Source organism: Chrysoperla carnea, assembly GCF_905475395.1.
Source record: "Chrysoperla carnea chromosome X unlocalized genomic scaffold, inChrCarn1.1 SUPER_X_unloc_46, whole genome shotgun sequence".
NCBI classification, from domain to species: Eukaryota; Metazoa; Arthropoda; class Insecta; order Neuroptera; family Chrysopidae; genus Chrysoperla; species Chrysoperla carnea.
The window spans coordinates 1-16,463 of record NW_025408174.1 but is presented as its reverse complement, the minus strand read 5'-3'; the positions used below and the strand labels follow the sequence as shown (position 1 = coordinate 16,463).

Genomic DNA, 16,463 nt, shown 5'->3' with positions numbered 1-16,463 from the left:
AATAATATATTATAATATTTTTTTAAAGAATCAATTTAAATAATTATAAATTAATGATTCTTTTTTTTTTTTTCTTTTTTTATATGTTATTATGGAAATAATTCATCATATTATGATGACATTTAGGTAACATATTATAAGAATATTCATAAAATATTATCAAAATAATATTGTATTATGATGATATTTAGACAAAATATTATAAGAATATACACAAAATATTATCAAAATAATATCATTAGATAACAAAACTGTTCATGATACTCATACCTTTACTAGAGATAAAAGTATCAGGATGCACTTGTATTAATACATATTATCACAACATCACAAAATATTTTTTAAAAGGAAAAATTTTTTTAAAATTATTATAAAATTTGATTGAATTAAATTTCAATTTATTTTTTTAATAATTAAAGAAAAAAAAAAAACAAAGCATATAAACTTTCTATTGAAAATGTTATTTTAAACTAGATGGCCAAGTGAACTTCGTTACACAAACAATATATGACGTATTCGTTATTTAAATAATCAGTATCCTTTGATATTATATCAATACGTTACTCTCTTCTTTTGATACATATTAATAAAATTTCAATTTATAAGATTTTATGTCAATTATATAAATAATATTATAAATTTTCTAAATACATAAGTTAAGTAACAACAAATTTGAATAACAAGATAAATTTATATATTATGTTTTAATACTCGATACTATAATATATCGCATCCGTTACCAATTATTCGGTATCCTTTGATTTATACACAGAATGAACTAAAAATATATATCAAATTTATTTTATTTATTTATATATTTAATATTATTATTATTATTTTATATTACAAAGTTTCTTAACGAAGCTTACAATGATTTCTCATATCGTACTTAACAAAATTATTTAGATCATATAAAATTTAAATTGTTAAAAAATTTGTATATTTATTATTATTATTATTTATTTTTATTAAAATTACATAACATAAAATTAATAATATTTTAATAATTATATAAATTAATTCTTATTTAAAATAATCTTATATTAATCTCAACAAATACTCTAATAATATATTTTGTCATAAATTTTTTTATATTTAAAATAAATATTATAATATATAAATACTTATATCAGTATAAAATTTCTTTATATAATTATGAAAAAATTAATTTAATAGTTAATTATTGATATTAATGCATAAATAAAAGTATTTTCTAATGAAATATATTTTGTCAATGTTCGATTAACACATTTCATAATAATACGTTTTCATTATTGACAAAAAAAGTTTTTCTAAAAATGAAATCTTATACTATAATATATATATTTATATATTAAATTTTTTAATTATTTATATACTAATAATTTATAATAAATCGATATTAAATAAAAAATAAAAATATATACTTTTTAAGTTTACCTTAAAAATATTATTGTTTTGTATGATTGAAATAATTAATATTAAACTATGTTTATTAATAATTGTTAATAAAAAAATTAAATATATTTTAATTTATAAAATAAATATTATTATTAAATTTATAATTTATTATTTTATATATTATAGAAATTGAAAAAATAAATCATGTTTACTACGACAGTAAATTAGAAATACTATTTAATTTTTATGTGTTTTCTACATGGTACTTTGACTTACATAGGGACTTATATTATTGTGAATAATGATATAATTGAAAACCTTTATTTTTTATTTGATAGAATTATTATATTTTATCATTTAAATATTTATAATAAATACATTATTTTTATAAAGTAAAAAAATATGGCCGAAGAAAATTCTACAGCTGTTGCAGCAACTGCGGTTACTGCTGCTTCTACAACACCAACAAAAAAAGCAACAGCTTCTGGTGCTAAACGTACAAAACAACATTCAAAACCAACACATCCACGTACATCAGAAATGGTTGTTAACGCAATTAAAAATTTAAAAGAACGTGGTGGTTCATCATTACAAGCAATTAAAAAATATTTAGCTGCAAATTATAAAGTGGATTCTGATAAAATTTCACCATTTATTAAAAAATATTTAAAAGCTGCTGTAACTGAGGGAGCCTTGGTACAAACTAAAGGTAAAGGTGCATCTGGTTCATTCAAATTGGCTGCTTCCGCTTCATCTAATTCTTCAGCTAAATCAAAAGTATCCAAAAAAGAAAGTGGAGCAAAAGGTTCAGCAAAGAGTGCTAAAAGTAAACGGGCACCAAAAGAAAAGAAAGCCACAACTACATCATTGGCAGCCAAAAAGCCTAAAGCAAAAAAAGCGACTCCATCATCATCAACTGCTGCTAAAAAAGTTACTGCAAAATCATCAGCGGCATCAAAAAAAGCACCAGTTAAAGCAAAACCAGCAAAAAGTACAAAATCCGCTGCCAAAAGTAGCCCTGCTCGTAAACCGAAAGCACCAAAAGCTAAGAAAGCTTCTGTTGCCAAATCATCTCCTACAAAAATTAAAAAAGCAGCACCAAAAAAGAAATGATCTGTTACTTTAATAATATATTGAAATATTTCATTATTTTTGCTAAAAAATGAAAATAACATAGGCCTTAATACAGGCCACAAATTAATATTTGATAAGAGTAAATTATTTTTTGTATAAATATTTTATAAAATAATAGTTAAGAAACATTTGCCACAGTCAGTACCACGGATGGGTGGCCACTTGAGAATACTGTGTGCGGTTGCATTTTTATTTAAAATATATGGTATAATAAATAAGTATATATTTAAATTGATTACTTCATTGAAAATTTTAATAATATACTTTAATATTAATGATATTTATGAAAAATATATATTTGTAAAAATTTTCATTTATTACTGGCAACAGCCATACCACGTTGAAAACACCGGTTCTCGTCCGATCACCGAAGTTAAGCAACATTGGGCACAGTCAGTACTTGGATGGGTGACCGCTTGGGAACACTGTGTGCGGTTGCCTTTTTATATTAAAAATATAAATTATTTTTCTTCTTTTCTTTTTTTTTACACACCATATATAAATATATGTTATTTAGAAATGTAAACCTTTTATATTATTCGTCAACAAATAAATATTATTTTTTGTATAAAATTTTATTGCATTTATAACTCATATCATGGTTACTTTAAAGCGAGAAGTTTTTTTAATATTTCAAATGAATATAAAATAATATAAATTTTATGAAATTTATTTATTTTTAGAAATAGCAATCGCTTATAATTATAACAAAATTTTAATAATGTTTAATTTTATTTCAATAATTTATATATATATATATATATATATTTTTTAATAAAAATAATATACTCTTATTTAATAATATATGTTGGTCCTATATATAGGACCGAAAATATTTCTTATTTGTTTTTTTTTTTTTTAAATTGTCATTTAAAACGCTTATGCACGTTCTCCACGAATACGTCTTGCCAATTGTATATCCTTAGGCATAATTGTAACACGCTTTGCATGAATTGCGCATAAATTGGTATCTTCAAATAAACCTACTAAATAGGCTTCACTAGCTTCTTGTAATGCCATAACAGCTGAACTTTGGAAACGTAAATCGGTTTTAAAATCTTGTGCAATTTCACGTACTAAACGTTGGAATGGTAATTTACGAATTAACAATTCAGTACTTTTTTGATAACGACGAATTTCTCGTAAAGCTACTGTACCAGGACGATATCTGTGTGGTTTTTTTACTCCACCAGTTGCTGGTGCACTTTTACGTGCAGCTTTCGTTGCTAATTGTTTTCTTGGTGCTTTACCACCAGTTGATTTACGTGCAGTTTGCTTGGTTCTAGCCATTTTCAAATAATAATGTTTTTACAAAAAAACACACAATTTTAAAAATTATATTCGACAATTTGATACTACAAAGTCAAATGTTTAAATGCGAAATAAATGTGTTGTATTTATATTTATATGAAATTTCAAAATTTTTGTTGTCATATCCTATTGGATAGCTATCAGAGTATGGACTAATCAAATTGTATAGGCGTGGCTTAAAAAATCTTTAATGCTTTATATAAAAAGGCACAATTGTACCGGCGCTCACATACATTACAATACTTGTGAGGTTAACACACGTGTTATCCGTTCGTTAAAATATTGTAAATAATTTTTTATTAAAATGACTGGCAGAGGAAAAGGTGGAAAGGGTCTTGGAAAAGGGGGTGCAAAACGTCATAGAAAAGTTTTGCGTGATAATATCCAAGGTATTACAAAACCTGCAATTCGTCGTTTAGCACGACGAGGTGGAGTAAAACGTATCTCTGGTTTAATTTATGAAGAAACACGTGGTGTACTTAAAGTATTCCTTGAAAATGTTATTCGGGATGCTGTTACATATACTGAACACGCAAAACGTAAAACAGTTACAGCTATGGATGTTGTATATGCATTAAAACGACAAGGTCGTACTTTGTATGGTTTTGGAGGTTAAGAAAATATAATAATTTACTTAAAATATTTAGTAAATTTATTAAAGAATATTTAATACATCCGATAAATTTAAACAGGCTTTCCTTTTTGGGAAGCCACTAATTTTATTTATATAAGAGTAAATAAATTTGTTAATAAATATAACATATTATATAATTTGTTTACAACAAATTATTTTGTTTATAACATACATTACCAAATATTTTTATTTATTTTTTTTTTTTTTTATTGTAATATATCTGCAATAATAAATTATAATTTGTATATTATCTATTTTATTTTACAATAACTTATTGAATTTTTGAAAAAATTTTATTATAAATTAATATACTATTATATTTTTTATATATACAAGTTAAGAGTAACAAGTATCGATAGGAGATTATCGAATTTATAACTAATAAAACATTTCGCCTTAATCAAAGAAAATAAAGATTTTGCTATACCATTTTTTATACTTTCAATAAATAATTTATTATTAAATTTTTATTATTTCATTTATTTTTTAAAATTATTAAAAATATTTTTCTAATAATTATAAGCGTACATAAACAAGTAGTAAATGTAAAATGAAAATAATAAAGGTAATGTAATGCATTTGCATTACACTGATTTACGATATATATTCCGCGATATCCTTTATTATATTTAAAATTAATAATATTGATATACTAATAATAGATATATTCAAGCTATTAATATATAAAATTTTATATTAAATATGATATTAATAATTGTTTATTTTATTTTTTTGTATATATAAAAATAATTTACTCTTATTTAAAAAATTTGATGGCTCTCTTAAAAAGAGAGCCGTTTTTATATGTTGATGTATTTTTATGTTATCAATTAAATAATATTTTCGATTTATTTATTTTGAACTTGTATATTTTGTAACAGCTTTAGTACCTTCACTAACAGCGTGCTTTGCCAATTCACCAGGTAATAATAATCGAACTGCGGTTTGAATTTCCCGACTTGTGATTGTTGAACGTTTATTATAATGTGCTAAACGTGATGCTTCAGCAGCAATACGTTCAAAAATATCATTAACAAAACTGTTCATGATACTCATAGCTTTACTAGAGATACCAGTATCAGGATGCACTTGTTTTAATACTTTGTAAATGTAAATTGCATATGATTCCTTGCGCTTCCTCTTCTTTTTCTTATCACTCTTTGATATATTTTTTTGAGCTTTGCCAGCTTTTTTTGCTGCTTTTCCACTTGTTTTTGGTGGCATTGTTACAAACAATTAATATACACAGATAGTTACAGAACACCAGTCAGTATATGTATGAGCGTGTCGTGTATACAACTAGCGTATTATATACGCGAAGATGGATATAACAATAAAAATGAATACTACTCTCTGATTGGCTAAAAATAATACTATAAGGTGATTGGTTTATTTTTAAAGTTTTATATTTTATAAATATTATAAATTAAAATACCCAAATAACATTTTAAACATTTATGTTACAATCCCCGTAACGTACACATCTGTGTGATTATATTTACAAAAAAAAATATTAATTAAATAAATTTATTCGCTATGTCTGGACGAGGTAAAGGTGGTAAAGTAAAGGGAAAGGCAAAGTCAAGATCAAGCCGAGCAGGATTACAATTTCCTGTTGGAAGAATTCACAGATTATTACGAAAAGGAAATTATGCTGAACGAGTAGGTGCTGGTGCCCCAGTATATTTGGCTGCTGTTATGGAATATTTGGCTGCAGAAGTTCTCGAGTTAGCTGGTAATGCTGCCCGTGATAACAAAAAAACACGTATCATTCCACGTCATTTACAATTGGCAATTCGTAATGATGAAGAATTAAATAAATTATTATCTGGTGTAACAATTGCTCAAGGTGGTGTATTACCAAACATTCAAGCAGTGTTATTACCAAAGAAAACTGAAAAGAAAGCATAAATTAAAAACATTGCATTAATTTTTATAATAATAATACATCGATCATAGGCCTTTTAATAAAAGGCCACAAATTTATTTAAAATAAGAGTAAAAATTATTTTTATAAATAATATATTATAATATTTTTTTAAAGAATCAATTTAAATAATTATAAATTAATGATTCTTTTTTTTTTTTTCTTTTTTTATATGTTATTATGGAAATAATTCATCATATTATGATGACATTTAGGTAACATATTATAAGAATATTCATAAAATATTATCAAAATAATATTGTATTATGATGATATTTAGACAAAATATTATAAGAATATACACAAAATATTATCAAAATAATATCATTAGATAACAAAACTGTTCATGATACTCATACCTTTACTAGAGATAAAAGTATCAGGATGCACTTGTATTAATACATATTATCACAACATCACAAAATATTTTTTAAAAGGAAAAATTTTTTTAAAATTATTATAAAATTTGATTGAATTAAATTTCAATTTATTTTTTTAATAATTAAAGAAAAAAAAAAAACAAAGCATATAAACTTTCTATTGAAAATGTTATTTTAAACTAGATGGCCAAGTGAACTTCGTTACACAAACAATATATGACGTATTCGTTATTTAAATAATCAGTATCCTTTGATATTATATCAATACGTTACTCTCTTCTTTTGATACATATTAATAAAATTTCAATTTATAAGATTTTATGTCAATTATATAAATAATATTATAAATTTTCTAAATACATAAGTTAAGTAACAAAAAATTTGAATAACAAGATAAATTTATATATTATGTTTTAATACTCGATACTATAATATATCGCATCCGTTACCAATTATTCGGTATCCTTTGATTTATACACAGAATGAACTAAAAATATATATCAAATTTATTTTATTTATTTATATATTTAATATTATTATTATTATTTTATATTACAAAGTTTCTTAACGAAGCTTACAATGATTTCTCATATCGTACTTAACAAAATTATTTAGATCATATAAAATTTAAATTGTTAAAAAATTTGTATATTTATTATTATTATTATTTATTTTTATTAAAATTACATAACATAAAATTAATAATATTTTAATAATTATATAAATTAATTCTTATTTAAAATAATCTTATATTAATCTCAACAAATACTCTAATAATATATTTTGTCATAAATTTTTTTATATTTAAAATAAATATTATAATATATAAATACTTATATCAGTATAAAATTTCTTTATATAATTATGAAAAAATTAATTTAATAGTTAATTATTGATATTAATGCATAAATAAAAGTATTTTCTAATGAAATATATTTTGTCAATGTTCGATTAACACATTTCATAATAATACGTTTTCATTATTGACAAAAAAAGTTTTTCTAAAAATGAAATCTTATACTATAATATATATATTTATATATTAAATTTTTTAATTATTTATATACTAATAATTTATAATAAATCGATATTAAATAAAAAATAAAAATATATACTTTTTAAGTTTACCTTAAAAATATTATTGTTTTGTATGATTGAAATAATTAATATTAAACTATGTTTATTAATAATTGTTAATAAAAAAATTAAATATATTTTAATTTATAAAATAAATATTATTATTAAATTTATAATTTATTATTTTATATATTATAGAAATTGAAAAAATAAATCATGTTTACTACGACAGTAAATTAGAAATACTATTTAATTTTTATGTGTTTTCTACATGGTACTTTGACTTACATAGGGACTTATATTATTGTGAATAATGATATAATTGAAAACCTTTATTTTTTATTTGATAGAATTATTATATTTTATCATTTAAATATTTATAATAAATACATTATTTTTATAAAGTAAAAAAATATGGCCGAAGAAAATTCTACAGCTGTTGCAGCAACTGCGGTTACTGCTGCTTCTACAACACCAACAAAAAAAGCAACAGCTTCTGGTGCTAAACGTACAAAACAACATTCAAAACCAACACATCCACGTACATCAGAAATGGTTGTTAACGCAATTAAAAATTTAAAAGAACGTGGTGGTTCATCATTACAAGCAATTAAAAAATATTTAGCTGCAAATTATAAAGTGGATTCTGATAAAATTTCACCATTTATTAAAAAATATTTAAAAGCTGCTGTAACTGAGGGAGCCTTGGTACAAACTAAAGGTAAAGGTGCATCTGGTTCATTCAAATTGGCTGCTTCCGCTTCATCTAATTCTTCAGCTAAATCAAAAGTATCCAAAAAAGAAAGTGGAGCAAAAGGTTCAGCAAAGAGTGCTAAAAGTAAACGGGCACCAAAAGAAAAGAAAGCCACAACTACATCATTGGCAGCCAAAAAGCCTAAAGCAAAAAAAGCGACTCCATCATCATCAACTGCTGCTAAAAAAGTTACTGCAAAATCATCAGCGGCATCAAAAAAAGCACCAGTTAAAGCAAAACCAGCAAAAAGTACAAAATCCGCTGCCAAAAGTAGCCCTGCTCGTAAACCGAAAGCACCAAAAGCTAAGAAAGCTTCTGTTGCCAAATCATCTCCTACAAAAATTAAAAAAGCAGCACCAAAAAAGAAATGATCTGTTACTTTAATAATATATTGAAATATTTCATTATTTTTGCTAAAAAATGAAAATAACATAGGCCTTAATACAGGCCACAAATTAATATTTGATAAGAGTAAATTATTTTTTGTATAAATATTTTATAAAATAATAGTTAAGAAACATTTGCCACAGTCAGTACCACGGATGGGTGGCCACTTGAGAATACTGTGTGCGGTTGCATTTTTATTTAAAATATATGGTATAATAAATAAGTATATATTTAAATTGATTACTTCATTGAAAATTTTAATAATATACTTTAATATTAATGATATTTATGAAAAATATATATTTGTAAAAATTTTCATTTATTACTGGCAACAGCCATACCACGTTGAAAACACCGGTTCTCGTCCGATCACCGAAGTTAAGCAACATTGGGCACAGTCAGTACTTGGATGGGTGACCGCTTGGGAACACTGTGTGCGGTTGCCTTTTTATATTAAAAATATAAATTATTTTTCTTCTTTTCTTTTTTTTTACACACCATATATAAATATATGTTATTTAGAAATGTAAACCTTTTATATTATTCGTCAACAAATAAATATTATTTTTTGTATAAAATTTTATTGCATTTATAACTCATATCATGGTTACTTTAAAGCGAGAAGTTTTTTTAATATTTCAAATGAATATAAAATAATATAAATTTTATGAAATTTATTTATTTTTAGAAATAGCAATCGCTTATAATTATAACAAAATTTTAATAATGTTTAATTTTATTTCAATAATTTATATATATATATATATATATATTTTTTAATAAAAATAATATACTCTTATTTAATAATATATGTTGGTCCTATATATAGGACCGAAAATATTTCTTATTTGTTTTTTTTTTTTTTAAATTGTCATTTAAAACGCTTATGCACGTTCTCCACGAATACGTCTTGCCAATTGTATATCCTTAGGCATAATTGTAACACGCTTTGCATGAATTGCGCATAAATTGGTATCTTCAAATAAACCTACTAAATAGGCTTCACTAGCTTCTTGTAATGCCATAACAGCTGAACTTTGGAAACGTAAATCGGTTTTAAAATCTTGTGCAATTTCACGTACTAAACGTTGGAATGGTAATTTACGAATTAACAATTCAGTACTTTTTTGATAACGACGAATTTCTCGTAAAGCTACTGTACCAGGACGATATCTGTGTGGTTTTTTTACTCCACCAGTTGCTGGTGCACTTTTACGTGCAGCTTTCGTTGCTAATTGTTTTCTTGGTGCTTTACCACCAGTTGATTTACGTGCAGTTTGCTTGGTTCTAGCCATTTTCAAATAATAATGTTTTTACAAAAAAACACACAATTTTAAAAATTATATTCGACAATTTGATACTACAAAGTCAAATGTTTAAATGCGAAATAAATGTGTTGTATTTATATTTATATGAAATTTCAAAATTTTTGTTGTCATATCCTATTGGATAGCTATCAGAGTATGGACTAATCAAATTGTATAGGCGTGGCTTAAAAAATCTTTAATGCTTTATATAAAAAGGCACAATTGTACCGGCGCTCACATACATTACAATACTTGTGAGGTTAACACACGTGTTATCCGTTCGTTAAAATATTGTAAATAATTTTTTATTAAAATGACTGGCAGAGGAAAAGGTGGAAAGGGTCTTGGAAAAGGGGGTGCAAAACGTCATAGAAAAGTTTTGCGTGATAATATCCAAGGTATTACAAAACCTGCAATTCGTCGTTTAGCACGACGAGGTGGAGTAAAACGTATCTCTGGTTTAATTTATGAAGAAACACGTGGTGTACTTAAAGTATTCCTTGAAAATGTTATTCGGGATGCTGTTACATATACTGAACACGCAAAACGTAAAACAGTTACAGCTATGGATGTTGTATATGCATTAAAACGACAAGGTCGTACTTTGTATGGTTTTGGAGGTTAAGAAAATATAATAATTTACTTAAAATATTTAGTAAATTTATTAAAGAATATTTAATACATCCGATAAATTTAAACAGGCTTTCCTTTTTGGGAAGCCACTAATTTTATTTATATAAGAGTAAATAAATTTGTTAATAAATATAACATATTATATAATTTGTTTACAACAAATTATTTTGTTTATAACATACATTACCAAATATTTTTATTTATTTTTTTTTTTTTTATTGTAATATATCTGCAATAATAAATTATAATTTGTATATTATCTATTTTATTTTACAATAACTTATTGAATTTTTGAAAAAATTTTATTATAAATTAATATACTATTATATTTTTTATATATACAAGTTAAGAGTAACAAGTATCGATAGGAGATTATCGAATTTATAACTAATAAAACATTTCGCCTTAATCAAAGAAAATAAAGATTTTGCTATACCATTTTTTATACTTTCAATAAATAATTTATTATTAAATTTTTATTATTTCATTTATTTTTTAAAATTATTAAAAATATTTTTCTAATAATTATAAGCGTACATAAACAAGTAGTAAATGTAAAATGAAAATAATAAAGGTAATGTAATGCATTTGCATTACACTGATTTACGATATATATTCCGCGATATCCTTTATTATATTTAAAATTAATAATATTGATATACTAATAATAGATATATTCAAGCTATTAATATATAAAATTTTATATTAAATATGATATTAATAATTGTTTATTTTATTTTTTTGTATATATAAAAATAATTTACTCTTATTTAAAAAATTTGATGGCTCTCTTAAAAAGAGAGCCGTTTTTATATGTTGGTTGATGTATTTTTATGTTATCAATTAAATAATATTTTCGATTTATTTATTTTGAACTTGTATATTTTGTAACAGCTTTAGTACCTTCACTAACAGCGTGCTTTGCCAATTCACCAGGTAATAATAATCGAACTGCGGTTTGAATTTCCCGACTTGTGATTGTTGAACGTTTATTATAATGTGCTAAACGTGATGCTTCAGCAGCAATACGTTCAAAAATATCATTAACAAAACTGTTCATGATACTCATAGCTTTACTAGAGATACCAGTATCAGGATGCACTTGTTTTAATACTTTGTAAATGTAAATTGCATATGATTCCTTGCGCTTCCTCTTCTTTTTCTTATCACTCTTTGATATATTTTTTTGAGCTTTGCCAGCTTTTTTTGCTGCTTTTCCACTTGTTTTTGGTGGCATTGTTACAAACAATTAATATACACAGATAGTTACAGAACACCAGTCAGTATATGTATGAGCGTGTCGTGTATACAACTAGCGTATTATATACGCGAAGATGGATATAACAATAAAAATGAATACTACTCTCTGATTGGCTAAAAATAATACTATAAGGTGATTGGTTTATTTTTAAAGTTTTATATTTTATAAATATTATAAATTAAAATACCCAAATAACATTTTAAACATTTATGTTACAATCCCCGTAACGTACACATCTGTGTGATTATATTTACAAAAAAAAATATTAATTAAATAAATTTATTCGCTATGTCTGGACGAGGTAAAGGTGGTAAAGTAAAGGGAAAGGCAAAGTCAAGATCAAGCCGAGCAGGATTACAATTTCCTGTTGGAAGAATTCACAGATTATTACGAAAAGGAAATTATGCTGAACGAGTAGGTGCTGGTGCCCCAGTATATTTGGCTGCTGTTATGGAATATTTGGCTGCAGAAGTTCTCGAGTTAGCTGGTAATGCTGCCCGTGATAACAAAAAAACACGTATCATTCCACGTCATTTACAATTGGCAATTCGTAATGATGAAGAATTAAATAAATTATTATCTGGTGTAACAATTGCTCAAGGTGGTGTATTACCAAACATTCAAGCAGTGTTATTACCAAAGAAAACTGAAAAGAAAGCATAAATTAAAAACATTGCATTAATTTTTATAATAATAATACATCGATCATAGGCCTTTTAATAAAAGGCCACAAATTTATTTAAAATAAGAGTAAAAATTATTTTTATAAATAATATATTATAATATTTTTTTAAAGAATCAATTTAAATAATTATAAATTAATGATTCTTTTTTTTTTTTTCTTTTTTTATATGTTATTATGGAAATAATTCATCATATTATGATGACATTTAGGTAACATATTATAAGAATATTCATAAAATATTATCAAAATAATATTGTATTATGATGATATTTAGACAAAATATTATAAGAATATACACAAAATATTATCAAAATAATATCATTAGATAACAAAACTGTTCATGATACTCATACCTTTACTAGAGATAAAAGTATCAGGATGCACTTGTATTAATACATATTATCACAACATCACAAAATATTTTTTAAAAGGAAAAATTTTTTTAAAATTATTATAAAATTTGATTGAATTAAATTTCAATTTATTTTTTTAATAATTAAAGAAAAAAAAAAAACAAAGCATATAAACTTTCTATTGAAAATGTTATTTTAAACTAGATGGCCAAGTGAACTTCGTTACACAAACAATATATGACGTATTCGTTATTTAAATAATCAGTATCCTTTGATATTATATCAATACGTTACTCTCTTCTTTTGATACATATTAATAAAATTTCAATTTATAAGATTTTATGTCAATTATATAAATAATATTATAAATTTTCTAAATACATAAGTTAAGTAACAAAAAATTTGAATAACAAGATAAATTTATATATTATGTTTTAATACTCGATACTATAATATATCGCATCCGTTACCAATTATTCGGTATCCTTTGATTTATACACAGAATGAACTAAAAATATATATCAAATTTATTTTATTTATTTATATATTTAATATTATTATTATTATTTTATATTACAAAGTTTCTTAACGAAGCTTACAATGATTTCTCATATCGTACTTAACAAAATTATTTAGATCATATAAAATTTAAATTGTTAAAAAATTTGTATATTTATTATTATTATTATTTATTTTTATTAAAATTACATAACATAAAATTAATAATATTTTAATAATTATATAAATTAATTCTTATTTAAAATAATCTTATATTAATCTCAACAAATACTCTAATAATATATTTTGTCATAAATTTTTTTATATTTAAAATAAATATTATAATATATAAATACTTATATCAGTATAAAATTTCTTTATATAATTATGAAAAAATTAATTTAATAGTTAATTATTGATATTAATGCATAAATAAAAGTATTTTCTAATGAAATATATTTTGTCAATGTTCGATTAACACATTTCATAATAATACGTTTTCATTATTGACAAAAAAAGTTTTTCTAAAAATGAAATCTTATACTATAATATATATATTTATATATTAAATTTTTTAATTATTTATATACTAATAATTTATAATAAATCGATATTAAATAAAAAATAAAAATATATACTTTTTAAGTTTACCTTAAAAATATTATTGTTTTGTATGATTGAAATAATTAATATTAAACTATGTTTATTAATAATTGTTAATAAAAAAATTAAATATATTTTAATTTATAAAATAAATATTATTATTAAATTTATAATTTATTATTTTATATATTATAGAAATTGAAAAAATAAATCATGTTTACTACGACAGTAAATTAGAAATACTATTTAATTTTTATGTGTTTTCTACATGGTACTTTGACTTACATAGGGACTTATATTATTGTGAATAATGATATAATTGAAAACCTTTATTTTTTATTTGATAGAATTATTATATTTTATCATTTAAATATTTATAATAAATACATTATTTTTATAAAGTAAAAAAATATGGCCGAAGAAAATTCTACAGCTGTTGCAGCAACTGCGGTTACTGCTGCTTCTACAACACCAACAAAAAAAGCAACAGCTTCTGGTGCTAAACGTACAAAACAACATTCAAAACCAACACATCCACGTACATCAGAAATGGTTGTTAACGCAATTAAAAATTTAAAAGAACGTGGTGGTTCATCATTACAAGCAATTAAAAAATATTTAGCTGCAAATTATAAAGTGGATTCTGATAAAATTTCACCATTTATTAAAAAATATTTAAAAGCTGCTGTAACTGAGGGAGCCTTGGTACAAACTAAAGGTAAAGGTGCATCTGGTTCATTCAAATTGGCTGCTTCCGCTTCATCTAATTCTTCAGCTAAATCAAAAGTATCCAAAAAAGAAAGTGGAGCAAAAGGTTCAGCAAAGAGTGCTAAAAGTAAACGGGCACCAAAAGAAAAGAAAGCCACAACTACATCATTGGCAGCCAAAAAGCCTAAAGCAAAAAAAGCGACTCCATCATCATCAACTGCTGCTAAAAAAGTTACTGCAAAATCATCAGCGGCATCAAAAAAAGCACCAGTTAAAGCAAAACCAGCAAAAAGTACAAAATCCGCTGCCAAAAGTAGCCCTGCTCGTAAACCGAAAGCACCAAAAGCTAAGAAAGCTTCTGTTGCCAAATCATCTCCTACAAAAATTAAAAAAGCAGCACCAAAAAAGAAATGATCTGTTACTTTAATAATATATTGAAATATTTCATTATTTTTGCTAAAAAATGAAAATAACATAGGCCTTAATACAGGCCACAAATTAATATTTGATAAGAGTAAATTATTTTTTGTATAAATATTTTATAAAATAATAGTTAAGAAACATTTGCCACAGTCAGTACCACGGATGGGTGGCCACTTGAGAATACTGTGTGCGGTTGCATTTTTATTTAAAATATATGGTATAATAAATAAGTATATATTTAAATTGATTACTTCATTGAAAATTTTAATAATATACTTTAATATTAATGATATTTATGAAAAATATATATTTGTAAAAATTTTCATTTATTACTGGCAACAGCCATACCACGTTGAAAACACCGGTTCTCGTCCGATCACCGAAGTTAAGCAACATTGGGCACAGTCAGTACTTGGATGGGTGACCGCTTGGGAACACTGTGTGCGGTTGCCTTTTTATATTAAAAATATAAATTATTTTTCTTCTTTTCTTTTTTTTTACACACCATATATAAATATATGTTATTTAGAAATGTAAACCTTTTATATTATTCGTCAACAAATAAATATTATTTTTTGTATAAAATTTTATTGCATTTATAACTCATATCATGGTTACTTTAAAGCGAGAAGTTTTTTTAATATTTCAAATGAATATAAAATAATATAAATTTTATGAAATTTATTTATTTTTAGAAATAGCAATCGCTTATAATTATAACAAAATTTTAATAATGTTTAATTTTATTTCAATAATATATATATATATATATATATATATATATTTTTTAATAAAAATAATATACTCTTATTTAATAATATATGTTGGTCCTATATATAGGACCGAAAATATTTCTTATTTGTTTTTTTTTTTTTTAAATTGTCATTTAAAACGCTTATGCACGTTCTCCACGAATACGTCTTGCCAATTGTATATCCTTAGGCATAATTGTAACACGCTTTGCATGAATTGCGCATAAATTGGTATCTTCAAATAAACCTACTAAAT

At 23.5% G+C, this 16,463-nt stretch overlaps 3 non-coding genes across 3 annotated transcripts; all 3 read left to right on the top strand.

Annotated features, from left to right (window-relative positions):
* Positions 1–2,836: 2,836 nt before the first annotated feature.
* On the top strand, positions 2,837–2,955 carry LOC123304384. The gene has a single exon (XR_006536409.1). It is a non-coding gene; the product is annotated as a 5S ribosomal RNA (ribosomal RNA).
* A 6,356-nt stretch (positions 2,956–9,311) lies between these two features.
* LOC123304383 lies at positions 9,312–9,430 on the top strand. The gene has a single exon (XR_006536408.1). It is a non-coding gene; the product is annotated as a 5S ribosomal RNA (ribosomal RNA).
* Positions 9,431–15,789: 6,359 nt separating this feature from the next.
* LOC123304380 lies at positions 15,790–15,908 on the top strand. Its single transcript, XR_006536406.1, has one exon. It is a non-coding gene; the product is annotated as a 5S ribosomal RNA (ribosomal RNA).
* Positions 15,909–16,463: the final 555 nt, after the last annotated feature.